The sequence below is a fragment of the Carettochelys insculpta genome, chromosome 15 (assembly GCF_033958435.1).
Source record: "Carettochelys insculpta isolate YL-2023 chromosome 15, ASM3395843v1, whole genome shotgun sequence".
Taxonomy (NCBI): Eukaryota; Metazoa; Chordata; order Testudines; family Carettochelyidae; genus Carettochelys; species Carettochelys insculpta.
Window position 1 is genome coordinate 31,321,729 of NC_134151.1, and position 24,987 is coordinate 31,346,715.

The 24,987-nt window shown below is 44.1% G+C and overlaps 1 protein-coding gene across 3 annotated transcripts in view; it reads right to left on the reverse strand.

The window, feature by feature from the left end:
- MGAT4B (alpha-1,3-mannosyl-glycoprotein 4-beta-N-acetylglucosaminyltransferase B) overlaps positions 1-24,987 on the reverse strand; it is a 137,000-nt gene that overhangs the window by 36,844 nt on the left and 75,169 nt on the right. The window lies entirely within an intron of this gene.

Here is a 24,987-nt window from a genome sequence, read left to right on the forward strand (position 1 = left end):
GGTTTTCAAGTACATCAAAGAGTGTTACAAGGAGGAGGGAGAAAAATTGTTCTCCTTGGCCTCTGAGAATAGGACAAGGAGGAATGGACTTAAACTGCAGCAAAGGAGGTTTAGATTAGACATCAGGAAACTTCCTAACTGTCAGGATGGTGAAACATTGCAATAAGTTACCTTGGGAGATTGTAGAATCTCCATCGCTAGAGATATTTAAGAGCAGGTTAGATAGACACCTATCGGGGATAGTGTTTAGTCCTGCCGAGAGGGCAGGGACCTGGACTAGATGACATTTTGAGGTCCCTCCAGTTCTAGCGTTCTACAATTCTATGAAACTGAACTCCAGAAGATCGACTGTGACTGGGCTGATCTTCCCCATAGGGTAGACATACTGAGGTCGGATGAGAGACCCCACAAGGGAGACTAGAAGTGGGAGCCAGTGACTACAGAGGAGAGACACCAGTCAGATAAGACGTCAGCACATAGGGAACTGGGACCAGTTGGTTGAAGAGAACCGGGACCAATCTGTGGAGGGGGAAATGGAATGTGGGGCTTGAAAACCTCCAGAGCACATGCCCTTCCCCTCTTCACCCCCTGAGCTTGAAATGGAACCCAAGGTTCTTGTCTCAACATTGCTCTGATGTCGGCAAATATGACGGCACTTAGAATCCCTAGCGCCAAACATGGCACAAAGAGAACAAAAAGACGGTCGCTGCCTCAGAGAACTTACACTCCAAATAGTAGACAACAGATGATCCAATACAGACAGATGGCAGGTAAGGAAACGCTGAGATAATACTGGTCCAGTGTGGTAGGCAGAAGTTTCAGCACAGCACCAGCTCAGCTGTTGAGAAGTTTTTGTAGGCTCCATGGAAAAGGAGAGTTGAAAGAGGCTAAGGAAATAACTCCAGAGATGGTTGCGGGGGAGGAGCTCCTCCAAAGTGCGAGTGGCAGCATGAGATCAAGTACAAACGTGTTTGGAAATGTACCGAGTGAGCAACGGAAGCCGGCCTCATGGGCTAACTGGCAACAACTTGACAGTGAATAGGAGACAATACGTAGGGTAGGGAAGAGACAGGCCATGAAGGGCTCTGAAAGTGAAGACAAGTAATTTATGTGGGATGCAATACAGAGGAGGAGCCAGTAAACTACTGTATTGCTCCTACCAGTTACTCTGTCATCTCCAGTGCCAGAGCTCTGTGCACCAGAGCTAAACTGGTAAAAAGACAGGAAACAAAGGGTAGGAATAAATGGTAAGGTTTCAGAATGGAGAGTGGTAACTAGTGGTGTCCCACAAGAGTCCATACTGAGATCAATCCTGTTCAACCTATTTAGAAATTATCTGGAGAAAGGAGTAAAACAATGAGGTGGCAAAACTTGCAGATGATACTTATCTGCTCAAGATAAGTAAGAATAAAGCAGACTGTGAAGAGCTTCAAAACAATCTCACAATACAGCAAATGAAATGAAACATTAATAAATGTAAAGTAATGCACAGCACATTGGGACAAATAATCCCAATTACACATACAAAATGGAGACTAATTTAGCTATAACCACACAAGAGCAAGATCTTGGAGTCATTGTGGACAGTTTTCTGAAAACATCCACTTAATATGCAGCAGCAGCCAAAAAAGCAAAGAGAATGTTAGGAATCATTAAAAAAGAGAATAAGAAAGAGAATATCTTATTCCCTCTGTATAAGTCCATGGTACACTGACTCTTGAATACTGAATACAGATGTGGTCACCTCATCTCAAAAGAAGACATACTGGCATTGGAAAAGGTTCAGAATAGGGAAACAGAAATGATTAGGGGTTTGGAATGGGTGCCATATAAAGAAAGAAACTGGGACTTTTCATCTTAGGAAAGAGGAGAGAAAGGGAGGATATAATAGAGATCTATAAATCATAAGTGGCGTGGGAAACATGAATAAGGAAAAGCTATTTATTTGTTCCCATAACATAAGAGCTAGGGGTCACCAAATGAAATTAATGGGCAGCAGGCTTAAAACTAACAAAAGGAAGTTTTTCCTCATGTAGTGCACAGTAGGCCTGTGGAACTCCTTGCCACAAGACTTTAACAGGGAGCAAAAAAGAACTAGATAATTTCAAGGAAGTTAGCTCTATTAGGGTGGGTAGGAACGGTATCCCTAGCCTCTGTCTGTCAGAAGCTGTAAATGGATGACAGGAGAGGGATCACTTGAGGATTACCTGTTCTGTTCATTCCCTCTGGGGCATCTGGGATTGGCAAGTGTAGAAAAGAGGACACTGGTCTTGATGGACCTTTGGTCTTACTCAGTATGGCCATCCTTATGTTCCAGACCTGATGATGGCCCATGTGCTTGTCAATATGCTGCCACATAAGCTGATTTCTGTCTTTGCAGTTTACTATTTCAGAAATTTAGGAAATTACGTATACAAAAAACCGAACTTAACTTGCAAAGTCAAGCACTCAAGTTTGGAAATTGCAGAATTGAGATTGCCCATGCAATCTCATGCCTATGTGTTATTATATGCTTTAACTGCACAGGATGGCTGAATCTGGATTTTATTGTAAAGGAAACAGATCTGTAGGATCTGTGCACAAGGTCCGTCAAGGTTGGGAGGGAAAAGGGCAGCTGCCAGAGGGCTCGCAGTGCCACTACTACTCCAGTGGAAACAGCAGGGGCTGGGGTGCTTTAAATTATTACTAGAGCTCCAGGTGGCACTGAAGGGCTGCTTGGGGAGGCTCACCACAGCCCCACCCCTTCCAGTGGCCTGGAACCAGCTTCTCTGTACCTTGTCAGGGCCTAGCAAAGTCCATCAGCTGCCCTGTCTGTGCCTCATTTGTTGAAGAGGGTAGAAAATATTTAGAAAGTAGGTCAGAAATAGAGAGGATGGTCTCATGGTGCTGCTCTGGATAATTATATTCTATCCCTACTTCTGCCACAGAATTCTTATGTGATGCTGGTCAAGTCTCTGACACTGCATTTTTCATGGGTGGCCATTCATTGTATGTCCCTCATTTTCTGAGTGCATAACTTGGAGATGCTGTTGGTCTGACCTGTAGAACTGCTGAACACTCACATCTAGAATAAAGTGGGGTGGAAACTGTCCAGTGAAGTTGAGTTTAGAGGGAAAATACTGCTCCATCAAACTGGAAGCATCTTGTGAGAATAACTCAGGTTTGAGAAATTTCTGTCTGATTCTGTCAGACACCTGCCCTTATTTCCTACCAGCTGGCCTGGTGGGCTGCTGGTCACCGAAAGCTCCTGGGCCATTCCGCCATGGCAGCATTTCCATGCTTCCTACAACAGAGTTGAGAGCCTGAATGCCACAGAGCCTCACTCTAGCAGAGACTGAGTGCTTGACTTTGCAACCTTTGTACTATTCTTTTAACATTGTTTTTTGGATGTAATCCCATTTGGAAAGTTAAACATTTACAGTTCTGTCGCAAGTCTATACCCTGGAGCAGGAGTCCCGAACCAACAGGCAGCAAAGCTATAGCTAAGGAACAACCTCAATTTGTCTTTTCAACTAAGTTGACTGGGGGTTTAATAGATAACTTTGCTGATTTTAAAGTCACTTTGGCTTGAAAGTGTGCTGTATAAAAAATGGTCAGGCTGTTAAAGATTTCCTGCAAAGGAAAAGGAAATTGGGCATCTGCCCTTCTCTGCTTCAACATAATCTATTGTATAAAGGTGACCTGAAGGTTGAGTTTGAAAACTAAGAGAGGCATTCCAAGTGTATGTGAAATAGAAAACATGACCAGCTGTGCGTGTATATATCTAACAGCATGCAAGAGCGTGAATGACAATATGCCAGCCTCCAAGATGATGTTCAAATCACATGTCCAAGACAGGGATTTGAAAATGGGTGAGGCTTAACTACTATGTGCTGGAGCATCCCTCCCGTCCCCCTTGCGGGCATGGGGTTGCTCTAGCCCCCTGGGGCAGCTGCAAGGGAGGATGCTCCAGCCTGGCCCCCGACAGCTGCATGGAGCAGCAATACTGGCACTTTAAAAGGGACCCAGGGCTCTGACCACCACCACTACAGAAATAGCAGCAGCTGTGGAAGCTAGAGCTACGGGCCCACTGAAAAGCTGGGCCCTGGGGTAACTGCCCCCTTCCCCCCCATGTCCCCATTGGCAGACCTGACCAGAGCTACATCCAAGTTATGAAGTTATGAGAACTCCATTGTGCCGGCTCTGAAATCACTTTGCAAGAGAGGAGGCTGCAGGAGATGATGTTATTGTTTTTTTTAATAATGGCAATTCAGGCAACTAAAACAGCAACCAGAAAAGAGACAAAAACCCCAGCCTGTCTCCTGTGTGACACTCTCCTAAGAGTACTGGATACAAACTGGAGGGTGGCACCCATGAAGTGGGGAAGCTGGTAAGAAGGAAACCCCACACTGGTTAGATTAAACCTCTAGTTTAAAAGCTCAGTAATAACATTGCTTCCTCTCTTTATAAATACGAGCGACTTGGATATACAGCTAGAAATAGAGCAACCCTAATGCTGACCCACTCCAGGGCGGGGTGTGGAAGTCACAGCCAGCACCAAAAGCCAACTCTCCAGCTGTCTCTGAGGTCCCAGCTGCTTCAAGTGGATCAGTGTGAGTAATTAAGGACAGGCTACAAGACCTCAGCCTGCATAGATTGTATTCTAAGCCAGATGGCACATGGAGGCTCTTGGGATGACAAAAGAAAAACAAAAAACCCACAGCCCTGTGGGTGGAGTGGGCCTTTACAGTAGTACACTTTATTAATAAAGAGCTTTTTGTTCAAGTATTTTGGAAGTTATGTTTCTGACTACAGGTTTTAGCAAGAAAAGGAGGGTGAGGTAATATCTTTTATTGGACCAACTTCTGCTGATGAAAGAGACAAGCTTTTGAGCTTACACAAAGGCCATCAGCTTTTGCGTTATTTAGACAGGGCTAACACAAAAGGTGCTCTCGTGCCCGGAGAGCTTTTCCCCTGCAGAGTCCCACATGTCTCAACTCCAGCCCGCTCTTCCCCCCGACTTCATAAACTGCTTCAACAGCTTAATAAAACTGCTACTTGAGCCTGTGAGATCACATGGACTTTTACACCGCTCCATGTCATGTGCGCATCAGACACGGAACCAGTTTACTTGGCTCTCTGGTGTCTGAGGAAGGGAAGCACACAAAAGACAACCTAGCTCAGGGGCCAGCAAGAAGAATTTTTTTGAATTCGGTAAAAAAATTAAATAATTCAAGAGCTGCAATGAATGTGACTATGAGATGGTCCTTAATAAATAACGTCAAACCATACACTTGTAACCCCTATTTTAAGAGCGGCGTACACACGTATCCCACAATGCACTGCACATATTAAAAGAGGAGTTATCTAATTTTTCGTGATCACACATCACTTGCTGTTTAGATAGGAGCTGTTCATTGCTGGGCTTTTCGTTGTTCACTGAAATATTGAAAATAATCAGGAGGTTGATCAAAAAGTCCTCAAAGAGCCCATGCAGCTCCAGAGCTGCAGATTGCAGACCCCCTGACCTAGATGGCGCAACTGAAAACCTGTAGAGCTAGGGGGACATTGGTGGCAGGTATCATAAGCAGGGAAGGCAATGTCTGCTCAAACTGCCTCACCTGGCTCTGCTGATGCTCTACCAGAGTTCCCCGGGCCTCCTACCCTAGCTTGTGTTGCGGTGCCACAAAGGCTGGGGACTGTAATATAGACTACTAAATATAACACAGGTAGGAGGCTGTGACAGTTTACATAATAAAGAGACAGAATTAATGCTTGTCTGTTAAGCAAACACTAACATGTGACCAAGGCTCTGTCTATACTGACAAGAAGAGGATTACAAAACACCACTGCCTGATATGCTTTGAGTGTGCAACACTTGTTCTGTATCTTGTGTTCTCTTATTTCAATGTGCAAATACACTACTATGTGTAGGCTTTAAAAAAACTGAGAAGCAAGAATACTCCACAAGTGTAGGTTTTTTATAATCTATTTCTGACCCAAACTGTGCTCCACTTTACACAGATTCTCCAACAAAGGAGGCAGGCATTGCAAACGATCGAAATTTGATGCACAAAACGTTAAGCAGCTTATTAGATACTAGAATGAGGAAAATGTGCTGTCTGTGTATCAACAATGTAAAAACGGAATTTTACTTAATTTCTTGTTGACTTCAGAGGCTTAGCTTGATTCTGCTGATAGTTTACTAAGCTACAGTTTTGTAAACTCCCTGGACTAAAACATTACAGACATTTCCAAATACAATTCTAAATAGAAGTTTAGACTCCTTAACGAGAAAGATGATTCTATCAGCATTCTCGGATCTGGAGTTCATAAGAGAGGGCTTCAATGCTAAAATAAGAAGAAGCTTTTACCTTAAACCTGTGGAGCATCTAGGTATTTGAGAGAGTATGTCTGTCCGTCTGTTTGTCCATCCAAAACAGTGAGTGCTAGGACCACCACATTCGGTATACAGCTTAATCTAAATACATCTTAAAGCAAGGTCAGTGCTTGGAAAGAAATTTCTCACCTGGCCCCAAGCTGCCGCAATGAGAGAGGGCTGGGGTAGTCCTCTTTCTCCAGGGCAGCCTGCATCCTGAACCCCTCACCCCCAGCCTCACCTCAGGGCAATGATTCAAATGAAGCATGAACATTTTCATTTTATAATTAAAAAAAATTAATTGAGTTAAAGGACCCAAGCAACGCTGCGTAAATCTTCTAGTAAGCTATAAAATGCAGTTTCCAAGGCATGAAATGTATGCAATCCTTTCTGTAGTTAATCCTTTCCTCTCGCTGAAATTTTCAAGAAAAGTTTATTTTCACTCCTAAGGCCATCAACCCCCTTCTCATGCACACACACACATCTCTTTAAAGGTTTAATAATTTAAAGCAGTGCTTCCAAATTTGTTAAAAGTTGTGATGCTCTCATTTGTATGAGACAGATTGTCCTCTGTCAGGATTACAGCTGTGGTACAAGGTTAAAAAAACCAACTTAATGTGAAAATTACATTCCTGCCTTGAAATGTTTTTATCTATTTTTACAAAGAATACTAGGATTACTGAAAAACTTGTATTCACTGTTCCACCTCCGTTTACTTTGTGTGTTCGACAGGACTTTACACACAAGCCATTCTACTTTTACCTCCCTCGGAGGCTTTAAGTTTTCCCTTTCCGCGTGAGAGCTTTTCCCACACTGAAAGGATAAAGGAGAGAGAATAATTTAGAAATATTTGAAAAAATTCTGAAAACCACAAAAGAGGCAGGAGGGTTGTAGTAGTACAAGGAACATTTCTGTTTCAGGTTGATGTTGTTTAACTCAAATACAAGCAGATGCCTGTGAACTCCCATATATTCCCTAGCATATTGCTTCTATACCTTTTAATTCAGCCAAGCAATACACACGAAGCTTCCAGGAAGGAGTAAAAGCAAGACCAAATGTTTTTGTGGCAAATTGTATGCTGCCTAGTGCAATGTTTCTCAGTATGGTTGGCACATTAACACTAGCCACGTAAATAACTAACAAACCAAACAGCATAATCTAGCCTTCTTTCTCCTACAATCACTGAAGAAGAATACTGGGACCTGATATGCAGAGACTGGAAATAGGGTTAAGGGGCAAGGCATTGTTTAATGGCTTTTTCTAGACTACCACACTCTGCTCATGTCAGAGCTAAATGGAAAATGTCACTGATTATTCATTCACTAATGACCTGCTTGCTCAAGCAGAGAGCAGGACTTTTCATTAAACTGAAACGCTAATGCCCAGTCACATCAACTGCTGCATTTCCATCTAACAGCAGAAAACGTGAAACTGTACCTAGCATTAATGCTTCTATTCTATCATGCCTATAGGAGACTTTTCACTCCCCTGTGAAGTTAGACATGAGATTGTGATCTAATTACAGTGCCTCCTGCTTGGACAAATGAGAACTAAAGCATTAAAGCAACTACAGAATGATTTGATTTCTCATGGCTTTCCAATCATGTCGTTCTGTAAATGTCAGCATGTAATGTGTAGTTGGAAGCTTCTTCCATTTGCCCTCACAAAAGAAGAGCCCAATTCCTGAGGGAGGGAAGGTAACCTCTGAAAAGCCATTAGGGAAAAACAGACTTAGCGAGTCATAAAAGACATAAAAGCAAGTTCAAAAACACAGGAGTGACTTGCTTCCAATTAGGCTGAGCAAATTTCTGTGCTAGTGTCCATTCAAAAATTGCTCCTAGGTACTCTTCTCAGATACCAAAAATTTTTTAATTCCACAGCCTCAAAGTATAAAAATAAATTGCAATGATATGTCTCATAAAATCTCCAGAGAATCAAGCCTACTGGGATCCAGAAACAAATTCTAAACACAGTGCCTACCAAAAAGTCCCATGTCAGTTACTGTGTGGGTTCCCTTTTCTTGAAATACAATATATTGCTACAGAGAAAGCAAACAAACTGACCTGTGAGGTAGTGCATGTCAGTACTAATGGGATACTCGCGCATCTCAGACCTGGTATTCTGCTAACTAGTGAACATGGTATGCTAAAACGAAAATCTACAGGCCTTGGAGAATGCAGCTTTCACACGTTGCTATGTCTGGTCCTCAGCCATTAGTGACAGTCTTTCTAAATGTGAAACTTACCCCCTTGCCCCCCTCATTCAGACATCAGAGTCAGAACTGAGTTTTTCTACCCCCAGTGCTTTTTTTTTTTTTTTGGTAAAAGAAGAGGAGCTGGTACTCAGCCAGCTCCTTGCCCTACCCACCCAGCCAAACCCGCTGCTGGGGCTGCAGAGTTGCTGATACTCAGTACCGGCAAGTACCAGCACAAAAAAGCACTCTGTGCAACACAGTTTTATGGTCCACACAGGGACAGGCTCTGTTTACGGAATAACTAATGGGTCCCAGGACAGTTAGCTAGTTCTCAAACAAAGCTGTCACTCTAGCTTCCAAGCAAAGTGTATCTAGGCTGGCAGTCAGAACAGCTATAGCAGAAGAGCCAGAGTGACATTTTTCAGGATCGCTAAACAGTTTATGACCTCACACAAAAGGCTTTTCCGTCTGGCATCCTTCCCTGCACTGGGCTGCTCTTTAGAACAATGGCCAAGAACATTTATGCTTTAAAAGTGTCACTAAAGTTAGGATTCTAAGCCCAGATTTATGCACCTGTACAAGTGACCTGATTTTCAGAGACACGAAGCAGCTCCCACTGAAATCAATGGCATGTTTTTTGGGTGCCTTTTTTTTTTTTTGGTGGTGAGGGTGGTGGAACCCATCCATGTGTGTCTTTCTTGACTTACTTAAGGAGATGGGGAAAGAAGACTGAAAAAATTGTTTGGAGGAATAACTTTTATGTGGACTCCGCGCACAGAAAAACTGAAGGAGATAAAATTTTGGGCCAGCCAAGACAAGATCCATTTAACGTGCAAATACTTCACCACAAGAATTCTCTGTGACTACGCTCCTCTTAAACTGATATAACAATGACAACTGTTACACTGCACTCCCGTGAGTTTTATGGATATGAATATGCCTAACTCAAATATGCTTTAGGCAAAAACATGGGATGTAACCTCTCATTAGAGAGCCTGTAATCTATTGAATGTGTATAGCCTATCTCTGTGCATGTATTATTCCTGTAGTTGAAGTCAGAAGTATGAAGTATAAACCTGCCCATGTATCTAAATGCACTCACGAAAGCCTTTTGTAGTAATCAAGGAACTTAATGGCCTGGTACTCAAGACAATGATCTATGAATACTCTTCCTGTTAGCCTGCACTATGATTGATCCTGCCAAGACATGTAGTCAGGTCACCTGTTGATGGAACCCATTTTGGATGCGGTACTTTTTCAAAGAAGAGTGAAACAGTTGAAACAAAGGATTCTTGCCTTGGGTGAAATCTATTTATAGGCAAATAACTAAACAACAGGGGAATGGGACAGCGGCCAAGCACCAACACATGCCCTGCTGACCACCAAAGAAAAAAAGAAAAAAAAAAAGAAAAAAAAGAAACCACTGGAAACATCTAAGACCAAACACGGGGAAGGTCCAAGCTAAGTGGAAGCTGCCCAGCTTCTGAGCAAAGATGATTAGAACTACTAAAACAACAAAGCAGTCACACAGAACTTTAAAGACTAACAAAATAATTTATTAGGTGATGAGCTTTTGTGGGACAGACCCACTTCTTCAGATCATAGCCTTACCAAAACAGACTCAATATATAAAGCACAGAGGTCCAAAAATTGCTATTAATGTTGACAAATCAGAAAAATTGTTATCAAGGTTGGCAACTCTGAAGAGCAGAGGGATGGGGGGGGAGGGGGAGTTAAGAGCTAGATAAAACATCCAAGTAGGTAAAAGTGTCTTTATAATGGGTCTGACAATTGGTGTCCCTGTTCAACCCACATGTTAATGTGTCAAATTTGAATATGAATGTTAGTTCTCAGCATTCCCCCTGTAGACGGTTGTTAAAGTCTCTTTTCAGTAGAACTCAAATTCTCAGGTCTAACAGAATGGCCCACTCCACTAAAGTGGCTGCCAACATGGTGTATTTGGAGATGTTTGATGTCTGCTCCATACCCATTCATTCTTTGCAGTCTTTCCTGTATACATAGTGCGTGGGCACTGTTGGCATACGATGGCATATACGATATTTGTTGAGGAACAGGAGAATGTGCCCATGATTGTGTAATTAATATGGTTAGGTCCAGTGATGGCATCTCCATAATAGATATGTGGACAAAGCTGGCAATAGGGCTTGCTGCAAGGAAAAGTTACAGGATTAGTATTACTGTGTTATAGCCTGTGGTTGCTAGTGAGAATCCTCATAAGTTTGGGAGGTTATCTATAAGAAAGAACAGGCCTGTCACCTAGGGCCTTCTGGAGTGTGGCCTCATGATTTAGGATAGGTTGTAGGTCTTTAATGATGTGTTGCAGTGGTTTGAGTTGGGGGCTGTAGGTAATGACAAGTGGTGTTCTGTTATTGGCTTTCTTGGGCCTATCTTGGAGTAGTTGGTTTCTGGGTATTCATCTGGCCCTGCATGTTTTTTTTTTTTTAAATTCTTCTGGTAGGTAATTAAGGTTTATGAATGATTAAAACTACAGTTAGGGTAAGAATTTGCACCTAACAAGCTTCTTAGAGCACAGTAAACCCTCGAGTTGCTCATCTAGGGTTAACGTAACTGCCACCCTTGACAGCAGCAGGCAACCGTTGCTGTCAGGGGTGGCAGCTGTGAGTCAGGAGGGGGAAACAGCTCCGGTCTGTGGCAACAGTGGCAGTTTCCTGCTCCTGTTGGGGCGGCAGCCACTTCTGTCAAGAGCAGCAGCTGCAAGTCAGGCTGCTGTTCCTGACACAGTTGGGAGAACCAGCAGCTGGGGAGCCCAGCACACAGACAGACGCTTCTGGCACGGTCCTGAGAAACTGCCCCAAGCCTCCGTCTGCAGCCTTCTGTCTGTGTGCTCGGCTCCCCAGCTGGGAAAAATGGCGCCGTAAGCAGCTGTCTCTGCGCTGGGCTCTCCAGCTGGTGGGCACACATCTGTTTGCAGCGCAGTTTCTCAGAAACCACTGGGCAAGCAGCTGTGCGACCCCCAGCTGGTAGAAGCCAGGGGCCACATGGCTGCCCCCCCCATTTCCCCAAGCTGCCCGCTCCCCGAACCTCTACCCAATTTGCTCAAAATTCGATTTATGCGGAGGTTGACCAAAAAGCAACCTCTGGTAAATCGAGGGATTACTGCATAAAGCTTAGCTTGAAAGTTTTATTTACCTTAGTAACTTACTTTTATCTGTGTTATCACTTGTAACCACTTAAATCTTCTTTTCACATTTAATAATATAACTTTTGCTAATCAATAAACCTAGTATAAATTATTATTGCAGGGGTGAGATGACAACCATGCATCTCTCTTCAATTGGTAAAGGGTGCGAACAATTTATGAGCTTGCTTTACTTAAATCTGGATTCCTGGTCCCATTGGGGCTGTGCACTTGGGTGATGTCCCCGTGACTGAACCTTCCCTGAGCTGCTCTCAGTGTCTGCGTTGCTTTGCTGGGGGTTGTGGCCTCTCAATTCTGTGCCTTTGCAGGGGGAGACGAGAGGCTCTGACTCAGCAAAACAGGGTGGTGGGGCACCCCAGCCAGCAGGTATGGAAACTCAGAGATATGATCAGCCCATCAAGTGACAGTCTCAAGAGGGTGTCTGAGACTAAACCCACAAGAACAATGTTCACTACCTGGGGAGAGGAGGAAGCAAGGTTATGGCTTATTCACAGGTTTTCAGTTTCAATGCTGAAGCTGAGATACAACTTCAGAATTAAGCAAGGGACTTTGTGAGTCTCAGACTAGTCCACATTCACATTTCTCAGGAGTTTTATGAGTTCACAGTCTGTATTAGTCTTTAAAACTGTATCCCAATTTCCTAAAAAGCCCTTTGCGCGTTTTAAATAGGTCAGCATTTCAGGACCAATTAGCTTTGTTTTTATTCTTTGAAGATAACTTTTCCCAGCAGAGCACAGTCACGTCCAAAGCCTAAGACTGCGCCACTACAATCTTTCAGCAAATGAATCAAGTCTTTGCAAGGTGCATTTACCACTCTATAAGTAAAGTTTTTTAAAATTTAAAACAAAACAAAACCACTTCATCCTTATACAATCTTGGTTTTGGGAGCGTGACTGCACATTTTGACTATTTTGTTGCAAATTCTGCAGCCTTCCGAAGCAAATGCTCTTTCCTAAGAAGAGGCAGGCAAGGAAACAAATACAATTAGCTGGAAAGGAAGTTCAAGTTCTCCGACTACAAGACAAGCCAAGGCAGTGCAGATGACTGCAAATTCTCTAGCGTGGAATTTAATCCTAATCTGAGGGGACCACCCAGGCCCACCAATGTGGGGGGAGAGGGTGAGGGAGTGGGAACAAAGGGGGCAATTGCCCCCAGGCCAAGCACTCAAAGGGAACTGGAGCCTCTTTGAAATGCCACGGCCTTGCTGTTCTGGCTGCACACGGGTGCGAGGAGCGTGGGGGGAAGCGCTGCAGCCTGAGTGGTGCTGAAGGCCAGGTGCCCAAGGCTCCGCCCCTTCTGTCCTCAGCCCTGCCCCTTTCAGGGTGCAGAGCTGGGCCCACCCCCAACCTTCCTAAGGTCTATGGAGCCTCTCCGCACTGCTCAGACCACCCCACCTGGTTTTATTTCCAACATGGATGAAAATGCTCATCAATGAAGCTGATGCTGCCTGATCTTAGACTACTCCTTTAGAGTTGACATGTCCTTTGTCCCAGGACCAGGACCAGTATTTAATTCTTCTGTGACTGGGAACCCAGTGGTGCACAGTTCCAACACTCACAATATAGGAACTCTGTTATATTTACAAACATAATTTATTAATCCATCGAGCACAGTCACAAGCACCCCACCCCCCACCCCCTCGGATAAGATCACTAAGGACTGTACATCAGTATTTTCATCCCATACGCTCACACCATTCTTTCTAAAACAACCTGAGGTGGTAGCCGTCATTCTCCTCACCCTCATTACCCATGGGATCATTCTGGCGCCTCCCAAGGACTACATCTTCTTCTCCTGCTGGACATCACATTGTAATATATTATGCTGATGTTATGTTTGACACATATTCAGTAGGGGATGTTTCCTTTTCTCCTTATTGTATTTCCTCACTTTATTAGTGATGAAGTGTTCTTTCCTAGAAGTCAGTACAGCATTGATCTCAGTTTATTATCCTAGATATCAATTTGTCACCATGGTCCTTTTGTGCTTGTCTAGCACATTAGTTACTTCTGTTCTAGCCCATTATTTGGGGTTTTCTAAGTGATGATTTACCTGCTAAGTTTCAGGGTATTCTTGGAAGGCCCTTTGCCACCCAAGGTTGCTTTATCTAGGTGAAAGGTCCTGAATATATGCACGTTGACTTTGCCAGCTGAGTGAAAGGCCCAGGCATGTGGATGCTAGCTTTGCCATAGCTCCACATACAGGATGCGGCCTGTAAGTTTCTTGTGTTACACCAAAACTGCCAATATAAACCCACTGTAACTTATTATATAACCAACACCATAAGGAAATAATAAATCTACACATCTATAGGCAAGCAAGCAGGTTAGGCTTGCATGCTGCATGCCCCCCTTTGATGGAGTGAAATGTAAAATGAACACCACCGCACAGATACGGATGTAAATGCTCAGACATTAGTAGGGATGGTCTCAACACTATTCTTCCCCACTCGCAGGGGGAATGAGGAATATCATAAAGATGATAGTTTTGACATATTTCTGGGATGTGCACCATATACAAATACATGCTATTATCATCGTGTGGTACATGTCTAGGTCTTGGTTTATGCTTGTTAGATATGTATCCTAGAATAACGAAAACAATCACAATAATCCCTGATTTATATACGCTCAGCCTCACCAGGTGTGATGACAAAGATTACCTATTTTGTAACTCCTTTTCCTGTAGTCCACACACAGAACAGTGTCTGTCTTAAACATATTACATCTACAAATACATTTGACCTCTATTTTGTTTCCCAAAAATGCCAGCTGTTAGTCTGTATAAATCTTATTTGATTAGATATTATAGGCTTCAAGACTAACTTGCTGAATCTAATGTTTTACAGAACACAGGCCTGCACATTACTTGCATTACTGCTGAATCTAATGCAAAGCATTATATAATATAGCAGTGAATAGAATGAAGCAGAAATAGAGTACCAGTAAATATAAAAAAGGTAAACCAGCCCACAAGGCTACAACAAAATAGGTCATATTTACCTCAAACACAATGTGCATCTAACAGTGGAAGAGTTTGATCTTGAGGTCTTGCTCATGGGAATAACTAATGCAGATCTGGACACTAAATCAGCTAATATTATGCCTCAAATTACATATGACAGATCTGCAATACAATTTACTAATTCCAGGCATATTTTGGCATTAGTATCAAAGTGAATTTGTTTTGAGTGCAAAGTCCAATATGGTAAAATTCTCACAAAAACAGCAATGTTGAACAAAAACTGTTAGACAGTCTTGTCCACCAATGTAAATTGCAGAAAGTGGAAAAACAAGACGTTAAGTTATTCAACGTCCCAGAATGCTCCACTCTTCAGCTCCTCTTCTCAACTTTGGCCATCTCCCAGCTGTCACTCACACGTCTCCAACCTCACGACGAGTAAGCCAACCAGGCACCCTTGAAAACAGACTATGTTTACTGCTTGCATGTTTTGGTGGTTAAGTATGGATTGGAGTAGCTTTCTAAGATTATAATGTATACAGGTCTTGTTCAATAAGTTCCACAAAACAAATGAGTCTGTGAGCGTGAAAAATTACTGGGCCAAAATTTGGGGACTAAATTAGATTACTTAAATGTGGAAAAAGAAGCATGTTATTTCTTCCTAAGTGCAAACCTCATTGCAACCCCAACAACAAGGGTGACAATTCCTGCAAGAATTACACAGGCATCAGTAAGGACTCCGTAATAAACTGCTCGAGCCAACAAGAATAAGTTTTTGTCTTTAAATTTGACCTCCCGTCTGCTAGTTTGCTCCTGGAAAGAGGAAAACTGCTGTATGATGTGTGATTTAGATGTCTCCCACAATGAACCTGAGCAGAAGGCAATTCTGTTGGACCCTCTGGTACTATAGATCATGCTTGTGACAGACTGTAGCATTCAGAGTGAGAGAGCATGCAAGGAAGTCCTGACTTACCAGGAAATCAAAATATCTAGCTGTCCCCATCATGTAGCTGAATGCCAGATTCAGCCCAACAATGTAATAACTACCCTCACAATGAAGACCTTGATTGACAAAGCATCTTCCTTGATGCATAAAGTCTAGAGACGAAATGCAGAACAATATCTTATCACTGAAATATTTTAAATTAAATGTTTTGGGGATATGTATACGCATACAAAAACCACAGCGAACTCCCTAACACGTGTCAAGGTTAGCAAAGAAGCTAACAATGTAGCAAATTAATCATGACTCAAGGCCAGATTTTCAGGGCTCTAACTAGGTCTATTAAATAACCTGTCAGAGAGTTGAAGAGAGAGGAGATTAAAAACCCTAACACGGCTGCAATCTTATTTTATGCAATAGCAGTTATAGACAAAGGCACCCTTTTTAAACCCTGGAAGTTACTTCCTCTTGTGAGCCATTTTCAAATAACTCAACCTATGCAGGATGCTACACTAAACACATAAAAGTCAACCACTGATATGCAATTTTAGCTACGCCAATTGCGTACCTAAAAATCAACTTATCACCGGTCGACTTCAACGTCTGTTTACACGGAGAAAGGTTGACCTTCCTCAATCCTCAGCACGAGTGAGGAGTTCCGAGGTCAACTTTGACCCTGGAAAGCGCCATTTAGCACATGCACAAAACCCCAGAAGAGTGACCTGCGGCTCGATCTTCTGTGGTAGTGTGGCTCTAGCCACATTCCCAGTAAACAACTGCCTTAAAATAGATGTTGTCACTGCTTATGAACCCGAGTGTTTTCCAATTTTCCAGCCATTATTTACATGTTTGTGTAGTTTTTGAACATGCAACGGCCAGATTCAGAAACAGCAACGAAGGGTCCTGTGGCACCTTATAGACTAACAAAAAAGTTTTGAGCATGAGCTTTCGTGAGCACAGACTCACTTCATCAGAGTCTGTGCTCACGAAAGCTCATGCTCAAAACTTTTCTGTTAGTCTATAAGGTGCCACAGGACCCTTTGTTGCTGTTACAGATCCAGACTAACACGGCTACCCCTCCGATACTTGACAGATTTAGAAAAGCATCCACCAATCAAAAAAGCACTTAAGTACCACTGACATCAGTTATATTTAATTTCAAGCACTTACTTAAGCATGTGCCTGCTTTGGGGGCATAAGTCTTCACCAAGATGGCATTTCCACACCAGCGGAGTTTAGCATATATATGTAGCAGATTTATCAAACTGCTAACCAGGAGTAAGTACCTGGCCCCACACACACAGTCTGGAGGCACAGTCAGGCAGCAATATAATGCAGCCTTCTTAAAGAACAAGCAGTTCTTTAGTAAGGCCTCCTAAGGGCTGACGTGCTGCCTCAGCACGTTTTTGATGCTAGTAGCATGTTGATCCCTGATTCACAGCACTTCTTTAGCCCCAGTGTTGACATGACAGTAACTCTTGGACTTGAAAAGACAGTCAGCACACTTACTATATGACTACTGTGCTGAGCCAACATGTCAGCCTTCTCAGGAGGCTTACTATATAGCAGACTGTTCGGAAAAGATTCAAGTGCAGGAAACACTCCCACAGACTGTACTTTGTACGGATTGTTCTATTTAGTCATTTAGTAAAACATTTCAACATGCGCAACAGCTCAACAGAACAAACTAGAAATTCAATGTGTGATTAGATGGTGAAGAATCACCAATTAAAGGAACACTCAATAACATGGCTTCCATTGCTGTGGCAGAACATGCAGCGATATGCTAATCCATCTCCTTATTGATGTCAGTTTCATCTCATAAGAACATAAGAACATAAGAATGGCCATACTGGGTCAGACCAAAGGTCCATCAAGCCCAGCATCCCATCTGCCGACGGTGGCCAATGCCAGGTGCCCCAGAGAAGGAGAACAGAAGACAAGTGATTTATCTCCTGCCATCCATCTCCTGCCCTTGTTATGAAGGCTAGGGGCACCATACTTTATCCCTGGCTAATAGCCATTTATGGACCTGACCTGCAAAAATTTATCAAGCTCTTTTTTAAACCCTAATAGAGTCCTGGCCTTCACAGCCTCCTCGGGCAAGGAGTTCCACAGGTTGACTGTGCGCTGTGTGAAGAAAAATTTCCTTTTATTAGTTTTGAACCTACTACCCATCAATTTCATTTGGTGTCCCCTAGTTCTTGTATTATGGGAAAAGGTAAATAATTTTTCTATATTCACTTTCTCCACACCATTCATGATTTTATATACCTCTATCATATCGCCCCTCAATCGCCTTTTTTCCAAACTGAAAAGTCCCAGTCTCTCTAGCCTCTCCCCATATGGGACCCTTTCCAAGCCCCTAATCATCTTAGTCGCCCTTTTCTGAACCTTTTCTAATGCCAATATATCTTTTTTGAGGTGAGCAGACCACATCTGCACGCAGTACTCGAGATGTGGGCGTACCATAGTTTTATATAGGGGAAGTATGATATCTTTTGTCTTATTATCGATCCCTTTTTTAATAATTCCTAACATCCTATTTGCCTTACTAACTGCCGCTGCACACTGCGTGGATGTCTTCAGAGAACTATCCACTATAACTCCAAGATCCCTTTCCTGATCTGTCGTAGCTAAATTTGACCCCATCATGTAGTACGTGTAATTTGGGTTATTTTTTCCAACATGCATTACCTTACACTTACCCACATTAAATTTCATTTGCCATTTTGCTGCCCAATCACTCAGTTTGCTGAGATCTTTTTGTAGTTCTTCACAATCCCTTTTGCTTTTGACTGTCCTGAACAACTTGGTGTCATCTGCAAACTTTGCCACCTCACTGCTTACCTCATTTTCTAGATCATTGATGAACAAGTTGAACAGGATCTCAGTACACACACTCTCAAAGAAGAGGGGAATAATATAGGGAGAATTATACGAACTCCCCATATGGTACTTCCAAAACTCCAAAGCAGGAGTGGATGCCGGCATTTCAAATCTACATTTCAGAAAATCTGCAAAACATGCCTTATAAAAACTGACATTACGCACACCCCTTTAGCACATACTGTTTCAGGGTCTGGCAGCATTGGCATAATGTCCGACCAGCTCTGAAGCAGTGACCACTATAGTGGCTCCTGCTATAGCGAACTAGCCACGTTACTCTGAAAATGTATTTATTGTTCAAGACAACTAGCGGTACTCAACTGGCCAGTCACATGCAGCTAGCAAGTTGGACACCACAGCCCGAATGAGTTCACATATGTGAGTACATGAATACAGGTCAAATACAGACCATATGGGAAAGGAGGGACTAGAATAAGCCCGTACAGATAAAGCCTGGATGGATTCAAAGGGGAGCTCGGTGCTGTGAAGAACAGGCTTGCTGGGAGGACGCAGTTGATGAATGCAATATACTGACAGATGAAAATCGGTGCAATATTTGACTCGCTGTTTGGAAAATGATCTGATGAATCTATCACATAGGCCTCATGCTTCTAGTTTTAGAGGAGAAAGAACTTGAAACAATGAAATTGTCGTCACCCGCTCCCAGAACAGGCCTTTGGTGACAAATCTTATGTCAGTTCCAAGTGGGTGAATCAGACTAAATATTCAGTTTGAGACTCACTCTGCACTTCTGTTTTCAGCATTTAAACTGCAGAAAAGTGCTGAAAAAACAAGAGCAGCTCACCACGGAATCCCATCAGCCCAGTTTCTGCGAACGAACATCTCTAATTAATCTTTGAGAATTCTCTGAATGTGTCAACAAAGTAGTGGATAAAAGAGAAGCAACTGACATAATTTATTCAGCTTTGCCAAGAAGTCCTTCAACAAGGTCCCCCCCAACAAGACAGCACTGAAGAAGCTAAGTAGCAAAGTAATGTTATGAGTAAGTGACATGCAAAATATCATTATAAATCAACAACTAGATAGGAGACAGAAAAAGAACAGAATTAAATGCCCAGTTTTCATCATAACACACAGATAACAATGGGGTTTTCAAATCAAATGTTTAACATATTTATTATCTGTAGAGTCCTGTGCAGATGCATCTTTATATGTGCAGATGCACTGGCATAGGGAGCCAGCCACTCCTCCTGGGAACCATTGTCCTGCACCAGCAGTTCCTTCCATGACTCCATGCCTCTCCCAGACCTGGCCTCTTCCGCACAGATGTCTGCATCTTCTGCACAGAGATGTGCTTGTGAGCCTGGTGCCAACCTCAATGGATGGGGCTGGGCTGTGCTGGAGGAGCTGTTGGCACAGAACACAGGCTCCTGGGAGCAGCAACTTTACTTTCTGCTTTAGCCACTGCAGTTCAGGGGCACCAGTTAGAGAGGACCAGGAGGTGCTGTAGCCCCCCCTGAAATTTGAACCTCTGAATTAAGAGGTCTGCTTAACAGCTGCGTCTGGTGTTGGGGCACCATGTTTTAACTGAAACAGAGCTTGTGTGGCTATCAGCTTTGCCTTTGGGCCATGGAGTTGGTTTCAAAACAGAAGAAGGGGTGATTAACACAAAGGGCTTGTCGTTCAAGTAAGTGAAGGGTCCTTAGATCACGGGTGTGCAAAGTGGGGGGCAGGGTGAAGCGCATGAAATTTTGTAACTGGGGGCACAGGATGATTGGAGGCTGGGTCTTTGGCTCCTCCATCTCATTAAAACTGCTGAAATCTGTTACTGGTTTTATGTATGTGGATTCACACTTATATACCCATTAATAAAGGTTTTGCACTCTACGTACGTACTTCCTGACACATGCCAAAAGGGAGCTTTTTTAAAATGAACATAACTGAAATTTCTGTCAGTTTAAACAGGCTGGTGGGAGGAGGGGCTGTTAACTGCACCGACAAAAAGCAGGGCCCAGTGTAAAAAGTTTGCTCACCCCAGCCTCAGATGATTATGAAAACATCGCCAGCTACTCTGCTTAAAAGATAGGAAGCAAAATGTGTGTGTATTTAAGGGGGGGGATTCGACATGCCACAACTCAGCTTCCAGAGATGGATCTTGCTGCATGGGTGAAGATGAGGCAAAATCTATCACTCTGGGCTTAGCCATTGACCCTGGTACTCAACACTATCATGTGCAGTCAGGGACATCGGCATGAGCCCAAATAGCCCCGATCTACACTAGGGAACAAAGTCAATCCTGATATATCGATTCTAACTATGCTAATGGCGTGGCTAGAATTGCATATCTGGGATCGACCTTGATCCCTAGTGTAGATCAGGCTAAAAGGCAGGAATAAATAGTGTGCTCCAGGAGTCTCTACTGGGTCCAGTGCTTTTCAACTTACTCATAAATGATCTAGAAAAAGAGGGGTAAACAATGAAGTAGCAACATTTGCAGATGATATTAAATTACTCAAAATAGTTAAGTCCAAAGCTGACCGTTAAGAGTTCCAAAAGGGGTCTCATAAAACACAAGGCACGTGAAAAACCTAAGTAGCTCCTGGAAAGTTCCTGTAGTTATACAAAACAAAAAAGCAGACCCGTAGTCCTGTTGCACTTTGAAGACTAACACAATAATTTATTAGGTGATGAGCTTTCACGGGGCAGACCCACTGCTTCAGATCTGCAGATAGTGCTGTACTGGAAATAGTGCTGAAAATGAACTGGCATTAAGATTACATAACATAGAGATGATAACAAAAAATAATGATAACGTACATAAGAAGGGGCGACAAATGGGGGAAGAGGGGAGAGAAGAATCAACTACTGCAAGTGTCTGTTAAGTGGCTTGCCTGAGATCACTTCGAATATCAAAGATAGGGAAGCTGTCTTTGTAATGAGTGAGGTAATTGCCATTTCTACTGAGGCCAAGGAGCAATGTACTGAATTTGAGCATAAGCTCCAGTTCAGATATTTCCCTTTGTAATCTGGTGTTAAGGTCTCTTTGTTTTAAGAAGTGTATTCTCAGGTGTTTACCAGTATGGTCCACTCCAGTGAAAAGGTCACCGACAAGTTTACGTGTATTCAGATTCCTAATGTCTGCTCTGCATCCATTCATTCTTTGGTGATGTCATTGTCCAGTGTGTCCAATATATGTGGCAGAGGGGCACAGCTGGCACATGAGGTACAAAAGTATGAGCCCCTGATCCTGTAATTGACGTGGTTAGGTCCGGTGATGGTGTCTCCAGAATAAATATGTGGACAAAGTTGGCAATGGGGCTTGTTGCAAGGAAAAGTTCCAGGAGAAGTTACCCAGTTAGCATTTTATATACGCAGAAATAAATTTGTATCCTCATAGGGCTTTAATTATCTGAGAAGATAACTGCAAACATTTACAGATGAAACAAGGTTATTTAGTAACAAGCACTCATAAAGCCTAATTACCCACGGCAGCAGAAACACAGATTGACGGGGCCAAACAAATATCCAGAAACCAACTACTTCAAGATAGGCCCAAGAAGGTCAATAACAGAACACCACCTGTCATTACCTATAATTCCCAGCTCAAATCCCTGCAACACATCATCAACAACCTATACCGGAACATAATGCTACACGCTGGGACGCTGTGGGTGAAGGGCCTGTTCTCTTCTGTAGAGAACTGCCTAACCTCAGGACAATTCTAACTAGCAGCCACAGGTCATACCACAGTCACGCTAATCCTGAAGCTTTCCCCCTGTCATTCTCCCTCTTTCTGTGCTACATATCTGATTTGCCAGCTTTTATTTCAATTATTTTGTATCTCTGTGTTATAAAATCATCACGCCGTTTCCAGTACAGCACTATCTCCAGGTCTGAAGAAGTGGGTCTGCCCCATGAAAGCTAATAAACTATTTTGTTAGTGTTTGAAGTGCTACCTGACTGCTTTTTCCTTTTGTAAGCTTATTTAGGTTAGTCAAGACCAGAGAGAAACTTTGGAGAACTAAACAAGCTATGTAAATAGGCAGTGCAAAGACACACAAAGCTGAATGTCAACAAATGAAAAGCAATGCAGGTTGGATGAGAAAAAAAATAGGCTATTCATATACCTTACAAGGTTCTAAATTAACTACCAGCTCAGTAAAGGGACCTGGGAGTCACTGTAGACAGCTCAATTAAGAGCTCTTTTCAAAGTGCAACTGCAGCTGGAAAAAAAACAAACAGTACGTCAGGATGCATAAAAAGATGGGATGAAGAAGAATGCGAAGAACATCATTACATAAATCAATGATGCGGCCTAGTCTGGATGCCATGTGAAATCCTGATTACCCATCCCAGACAGAAGGAGAGAGGGATTCAGATAAGGGCAACAAGAATGGTTCGTGGCCCGGAAAAAACATGGAGGCTACATGAGCGAGTTTTGTAGACAAAACTTGGGGACCATCTACACACAACACGTGTTTTGTTGACTGTGTCAACAAAACTCAGGACTTTCGCCAGCAGAGTTCTGCCTCTCCTACGTTCTGCATAATGCTGCTGTCGACACATTCTGTAGACAAAAAAGCCGCATGGACGCTCTGGGGAAGATGCATGGAGACGACAGGACTTTGTCAATAAAACAGTCCTCCATGGCACGAGCCAGCTGGGCATTGGGGAGGTCCTGTCCACACCAGTCACTGCTTTATGCTCTCTGCCCCAGCCACTCTTACAGCTGCAGGGGGCCCCAGAAACCCCGTGGCAGGAAGCTGTGTGTGTGTGTGAGCAGCAGCGTGCTCACTGGCTGCCCAGCACGCCTCATAGCCAGCTCCGAGGGCCCGTGGCCGAGAGACAGACCCCCTGACGTCCCCCAGGACCCTCAGGTGAACAGGCAGAGGGGTACCTGGATCCACACCAGGGCAGCAAACACTGGGCCCCCCCGTCCCAGTCCTGAGCTGGAGGACCTGATCAGCCTGTGGGCCAAAGAGAACATCCCCCTAAGGCTCCTCAGCAAGGGAGGGCAATACCCCTGGCTACGCCACCTCGCTGCAGCCCTGGCTGAATGAGGACACCCCACCCGCTCCCTGGAGCGGGTGCAGGCAAAGGTCAAGGAGCTGTGGCTGGGGTACATGCAAGCCCAGGACACACACTGCAGGTCACCTGCTGTTCTACACCCAGCTCCATCACCACCTGGTGGGCGATGACAGCGGCTGAGGAGGCCGTCCAACCACACCAGAGCCGGAGCAACCAGAGATGCTGCCGGGGGCACAGCCTGAGCAGGACACAGACCCGCAGTCCAGCCAGGGGACCCTCACCGCAGCCATGGACTCAGGCCCCTTCAGCAAGCTGACACCCCGCCTATCTCCAGACCTCTTCGGGACACCATCTGGTGAGTACCCCACAGGTCACACACCCCAGGGTGTAGGGGACGGGTGCACATGGGGCACAGCGTGTGACCCGCCAGGCCCAGCCGGGCGGGACTCCCCCGGTAGACACAGCCACAGACAACACCTGCTCCCGGGAACAGCGCTGCAGGTGGAGAGGCGGCTCATCTGCTACCCAGATGGGGCGGAGGGTACTTGTGTGGCTAGACACCACCCCTGGACTGCTAGGCCATTGCTTGAGTGGGCCGGGGTGGGGTGTGGTGGTCAGCCCAGTCCTGAGACCCCACAGGGTCACCATGTGGCATGGGACAGCCACGTCCCAAGTGTCAGGGCCAGGGCCTTAGGCGACATGTGGTGGTACTGACTCACCGTCTCTCCTCCTCTCCCACACAGCTGCACCCTTGGAGGGCCGGGCCAGCACCACCACTTCGGCAGGACCAGCCACCCCCATCTGCAGCCCAGAGCCAGTCAAATCTGCACCTGCACCCGCTGCAGCCGGCATCCCACCGCTACGGCTCCCGGAAAGGCTGGCCAGCCATTCGCCCCTGTCTGGCTGCCTACCAAGGCCCCCTTCTCTCGAGAAAGTGGCCAGGGAGACACTAAAAAACTGGAATTGTTTATCTTAGAGAAAGATAAATAACAAGGATCATGGTCTTGGGAAAGTTATCAAGGACTTCTGTCCTGCCTCAACACAAGAGCTAGTGGTCACTCAAATTAAAAGGGTTGCAGATTCGGTACCTATAAAAAGGAAACACTTTTTCCACTGTGGAACACATTACCCCAAGAACTCACTGAGGACAAGAATTTTGCAAGATTCAAAATGGAACTATATCAAAATGTCATGATATACATTGACATGGATATCAAGCAGATACAGTTATAACTAAGGTTAACAATTTTGGATGGGATTTTAAAACTCACACTTCACAGGTTAAACTCATAGGTGTGGGTACATCTACCATGAAGTGAGTGATCTGTGGTACTGCTGTGGCTGGCCTGGGTCAGGACATTTGAGCTCAAAGGGCTCAGTTGGAGGGGTTAAAAATTTTTGTGTAAACATTTGGGTTTGAACTGAAGCCCAGGCTCTGGGATGCTGAGAGAGAAGAACCCAGCTCATCATTT